The sequence below is a fragment of the Octodon degus genome, unplaced genomic scaffold (genome assembly GCF_000260255.1).
Source record: "Octodon degus isolate 3935 unplaced genomic scaffold, OctDeg1.0 scaffold00024, whole genome shotgun sequence".
NCBI lineage: Eukaryota > Metazoa > Chordata > Mammalia > Rodentia > Octodontidae > Octodon > Octodon degus.
Window position 1 is genome coordinate 13,697,592 of NW_004524600.1, and position 6,093 is coordinate 13,703,684.

The window sequence follows — 6,093 nt, forward strand, 5'->3', positions numbered from 1 at the left end:
GGTCCCTGACTTACAATGCTTTGGTGTGAAATTTTCACTTTACAATATTGTGAAAGCCATGTACATTTGATGAGGGCTGAACTTAGGAGTTCTAATATTTGTTCTTCACCCAGGCTAGCAGTATACAGGAGGACTCCCTTGTGATACAGGGCAGTGATAGCTCTTAGCTGGCATCCCAGTCACTACAGGTTCAGCAAAGGCAACAAGTAATACTACACCATGCACTGAGTTGGTAAGCCGGGGTTTTGGGGAGGTGAGGCATAGTAAGTAAAATTTTAACTTATGACATTTTCATGTCATGATGAATTCAATAGGATACAATCCAATTTTATGTCAAAGAAGTTCTATATGAATATCAAATTTTGTTATGAAGTTTGAATATGTTAATATTTATAAGATGTGTGAAATACCTGGATAGTGACATATATTTATGTAGATATTTTTGAAGGTATTTTTCTTTAACAAACTGTGATTAGAGCAGTTTGAGGTCCCCAGAGACACTGGCTGGCAAGTATAGCCTTCCCACATACTTCTGCCCCACACAGGTACCCAGAATTGCGTCTCCCCAGATAGTACATTTGCTTCAATCCATGAATCTACACCGACAAAACAACACAATCGCGCAGAATCCACAGTTGATGTTAGTGTTCATTTTTGCGGGTGTATAGAACAAAGATCTGGACAAATCTATAATGGCCCATGGCTCACGGCAAAGGATGATTGGAGTGTGAACGACTACATTCTGACATTTTTTATTACAAATAAAAAGCAAGCTTGGGAATTGTTAAAGGAATTCTTTCCCATATGGAAACTACGGACAGGATTCAGTGACTCCACAGGGGCGGGTCTCGCTCTAGTTTGTGCACCCACTGCACGTAGGAATGAAGAATCACTTGGTGGTGAGAAATGCATGACCTAATAGGGGAAGGAGATGCGATTTCTGTAAAAGGAAATCATTTGACTGGACCATCATGGTGCCTTGTAAGGTCATAGCAAAGGAGAAAGAAGCAGGGAAAAGTATTTAAGCTTTACAAAAAGTGAAGGAAATCATTTGTGTATTATATTATTTTGTGGGAGGCAGTTTAATGACATTTTGCTGAATTGCCTGCAGTGAATTCTTACAAAAACAGAAGACATTGTTTTGAAGAGAAGTGGAGTGATGGGATGGAAGTCATTACATAGGAGAATTTATGGAAATCATACACATGGGTTAGAGCAATTTAGGTAAATTCATAAATTGCTGATCTACCTTAATGCATTGAACATTTGGTTGCATATATCCTACTGTAGATATCCTGGTGTAGACACATACTGGTAGAGATATAAACAATATCTTCATCTTTCATGTAGATACCTTTCATAGGCTACCACACTTACCTACAAAATATGCCTGGATTCAGGTAAAACAAGCCATATAAATCTAGGTCTGGCTAAGACAGTGTCCTGAAAATGAAACCATTAATCAAAGGGGTTTGGCTTCCCCTGGACACCAAAATCTTGATGATGATGGCTGTAGGAAACTCAATTGTAGATTTATATAGCCTAAACCTAGAAAGAGTATTTAACTGTGAGCTATAGGAAAACCACAAAAAGATTAACTTTCAAATAACTAAATGCACAATACAGAAAAACCTGTGTACTGCCTAGGTTGCCCTTTTCTCTGTTATTTAACTCTCATCAATTAACATACTTTATTGTAGTTGCATATTTACAATAGCAGAGTTCCATTTTGATCTAGCAATAATGATTAGCTCAGGTAGCAAATATTTAGGGAGCTCCTACTATATACCACACAGTTACAAATCACAACATGAGTAGTGTAGATAACACATACACGCTGCTTTCTTAGCTAGAGAAGCATCAATGTATGTAAAAGACTTTGGATGTTCTGTATTAAAATTCTGATGTACTATATCCAGAACTTGTGATGAACTGTATCGTTATCTGTGTTCCCAGGGAGGCTAAGTTTCATTCCTTATGTTGCCCAGAAGGAGCAAGCATTCGGGGCACAGGTGTGCCAAGGTATGATCTAAGTATGCAGTGAATGTTGAAGTTTTAAATATTCTAGGATAAGACACATTGCAATCAGTCCTCACTTGAACAAACTCACCTCCTTATTCTTGCCACTTGGTGAAGAAGTTCTGGAAGTCCTCTTTGTTTTAATGTCTTTAGTTATGCTGTTGTAGCTGCCTGTATATCCTGAACTGATTCAAAACATTAACCTTTTGTGCTCATTTTGGCCTTGGGAAAGAGCCAAAAGTGTCTCAGTGCCAGACAAGGTGGTGAGGACATATCATAACATTTTTATTGCAGTAAACATTTTGAATTAATTTAGGAAACCAAGGCAGCCACAAAAAGACAGGAAAAGGCATTTCCAGAACTACTTAATAAAGTAAAGGGACTATGGGATTGGTGTGCTCAAAGTAAGCGGGAATATTCTGAAAAGGCTCTGGGACACTATGTGCTTTATTGTGAATTTTCTTTTAAAATATTTAAAGTCATTGCATTTTGTGATTACATCGTGTGTATTTGTGTGTGTGTGTGTGTGTGTGTGTGAGAGAGAGAGAGAGCAAGAGAGAAACAGAAAATGAATATTTTTGTGCCATTATTTTTGAAGTGTTTTATACTTTGTATATGAATTAAAGCAGCAATTATAGCTTTTTGCATCATTTTCTTAGTCTTTATCTATGCAAATGATCAAAGCTTAAAATACACTGTCTTAAATGTAATTTTGGTAAGATGTACTTCCTTATAACATGGCATGTCACAAGAGGCCAGTGTGTTTTCCTGATTCTCCTAGCAAAAGCTGGCGTCTTTGGTGAGCATTCACATTCTGTGTTGCCAGTGGTGTAGCAGTGTTCGGAGGAGACTGTAAACTTATAAAAAAGAATCACTTCCCGAAAGACTGGAGTCTGAGAAGAGGCATCACTGAGCTTGCACAGCACCCGAACTCAGCCTCTGTGAGCCATTAAGCCCTCTATTCCTTCCCATCTCCCTCCCCCTGGAATTCTGAGGTGGTGTGCATGAACCCACTTAACTCTTCTGTGCCCAGTTCTGTGTAGAGTGCACTCCCAATATCTGCAATGAAATATGATGCTCTCTGGGTAATTATTCTGATCAATCATTGTCTCTTGTTAGAAGATATGTACCTCTGGCTGAGGAAATGGGGAGCAGAAGAAAACCGCATTTCAGGGGAATTGCATAGTTGTTTCACTGCTATTCCTTTGTGTAAGCACATAATTCAATATTTCCTTATAGTTCATGTATTTTTAAAAAATGAAAACAAAATAAACAAAACCAATGCTCGGAGAAGTCAGTTGGCTTATACATACCGCAAGGCTGGAAAGTGACAGAGGTTGAGTAGGAACCAGGGAATATCTGATTTGGAGCCAGAGATGCTGTTACTACTTGATTATTTCTACCAAGTAGAGAATGAAGTCTTTAATAATAGCAACCTAGTAATAAGGAATGTTTTACTGAAGGGTGGTTTTGGCATATGAATTTTGTGCATCAATTTCTTTTTCTTTGTATCTTCATGTGAAATCACTGGAATTTATTTACCAGTATATTGGAGATTGAAAGTCATATTTAAAAATGGTGTTCTAATGCATGAATGTGACAATATTTGAGAATACACTGACATGATTTTGTTTTTGCTGTCTTTCACCTAACCTCTCTTTAACATCTTAATTACTTTTTTATTTTAATTGAGGTAACAAATTCCTTCCCCCTTAGTTCCTGCCCCACAGCCACCCAGGGCCCAGAACATAAACAAAGACACATTTGGAAGCTCCTGCAGAGAGACCTATAGCCAGGATCAGCAGTTCCTGCAATTTGCGATTTCCTCCTCCTCCCTCTCCCCAAAAGCGGATTTACGTAAGCCTCCCTGAGGCAATGCAACGCGCGAGCATGGTTTCAGGGAGGTGACTGAACAGTAAGGCTACTGCTGCGAGTATGAGATGGCTATAAAGGAGTAACTGGATAATAACATTTAGTAAGTTAATTGACAGGATTCCAAATATTAATAAGTGGGTGCAGTTGGTATGGCTTGACACCAACACTTTGGAATTTTTGACTTGTAAAAGGGAATGAATTTTCTAGAACATCTTTTTAGCTTTTTAAATAATTGAGATTCGTAAAGCATTATACTATCTGTGTGCTTCCTGTATTTGCCCTGCTTTGCTCTCGAATATCCATAATGCATGAGTCCTCACCAAGACATGCTATATATGGACCAAGCCCCCACAATGCATGTGATCATCGGGTACCGGAAACATGTTCTAATAAAAAAAATACCTTAGAAAAGAGCTTGGTTTTGTACATTTTTTAAATATATAAGACATAATAGTGTGTGCAGCTATTTCCAGGCAGTTAAATATCATTAAAGCGCATGTCATATAAACCTAACTTCCTTTTTTCACATTGTAGAATTCTATATTAAGCACCACAAACAAACTCACATCAGCTGAGTATTTTGTACTTTAAAATGAAAACCTCCCTTAACCAAGACTTCAGAACAGTCCCAAAATGGTCTTGTTTGTAGCTTATTCATCTTTTCCACCCCTTGACTGTGTTTTACAAGTTTCATGCCCATTTTTGGTGACAATTTATTATTTGTAGTCATCTTCCAAGAGCAGAACATTTCTTTGTAGAAAGAGTCTGAGGCAAACTTCATGTGCAAAACAAACATATCCTAGGCCAGTAGAGACAGTTCAGGGACACACTATGCTCTGAAAATGTGCCTCAAAGAATGTTGTTTGGAGACTGGAATGTATTTTTCATAGCAATATTATAAATGGTTATGCTTTCAGGTCAGCATTTTGAAGCCAAATGACTTGTGGAAAGCTCAGACTGTACAACTGTATTATTCACACATTTTGTGATAATTTAATATAGTGTTGTAGTAACATCATATCCTATGTCCCTGAATATCATTCTACGGCTTAGCTTCAAAATCATAACAGTGTAATTCGGCTCTGCCTCACTGAACTTCTCATTTATTCACACTCAAGAGCAAGGACTGTCATGGCCATACCAGTTAATATATACGTGTATTTAATGATACACACGGTTCACTCAAGTGTGGTATCATGAAGTTTGGAGGTTTGGAGTGCCTCTCCTCCACTTTTCTTATGTACATGTTCAGTGAATAGTCACTCAGAATCAACATTATTTGTTGGGTTTTTTTTCTGTGACTCATCAGCCATGTGACCCTGCAGCAACAATTGTCTTGATAGGAAAATGCTGGTAGTGCTTGACCAGCACTTTCTGTCTCTACCTTTGCTTGAATTGCAAGGCACTTCTTTAGAATTCCCTCATCTGTTTTTTCTCCCCTATTTCCTGCCCACCAGTGTTAGGATTGAGGATCCTGCAAAGTACTAGGGCACCAGGCATAGGGTGGGCAGACTAGGCTGTTTGAGGCACATAGCAAGAGCGACTCATTGGACTTAAGCATAAGCACGTGAGCAGTAGCATGGGCCCAAATGCCTCTCCAATAATGAGCTAATTTGCTTTTGGCCTATCACTCCTTCCGCATTTCCCACTGTCACAAACCTTTCCGCTGCTGTAACTGATGTGCTGGGAGATTCGCCTTTCTGCTCTTAGACTTATATTAAATGGCATAAACTTAGTTCAGGGACTGTGTTTTGGCCCTACTTCATTACATTGCATTTCCTACAGGAAACGACCTTCCTTTGCTATATATGACATCTTTAGCACTTGTATTCAAGATGATAATGAGGAATGGAGGGTAAGGTGCAGTAAGTGAAGTATGTTTTGCATTTCTAAAAGGACTACAGCACAAACTTGATTAAATTTAAAGCTGCATTAAATCAGTGAATCTCTACCTGAGTAGGTGAAGGTTGAATTTTCCAGGTGAGAAAAGGTAAGGTGCTCAGTTCTAAGACAGATCAATAGAAGAGGCCAGGGTAAACATCAGAACTTGTGGGACAGGGTAAAGTGAAAGATATCCTACTGTTTTTTCATCAGCGTGCAACAAATTCCTGAAGATCTCTTTTGGAATTATAAGATATCTCCCCTTGGCCTGCCTTAGTCTTAAAGCCCTCAGAATGCAGCATGTCATCACAGAAAATG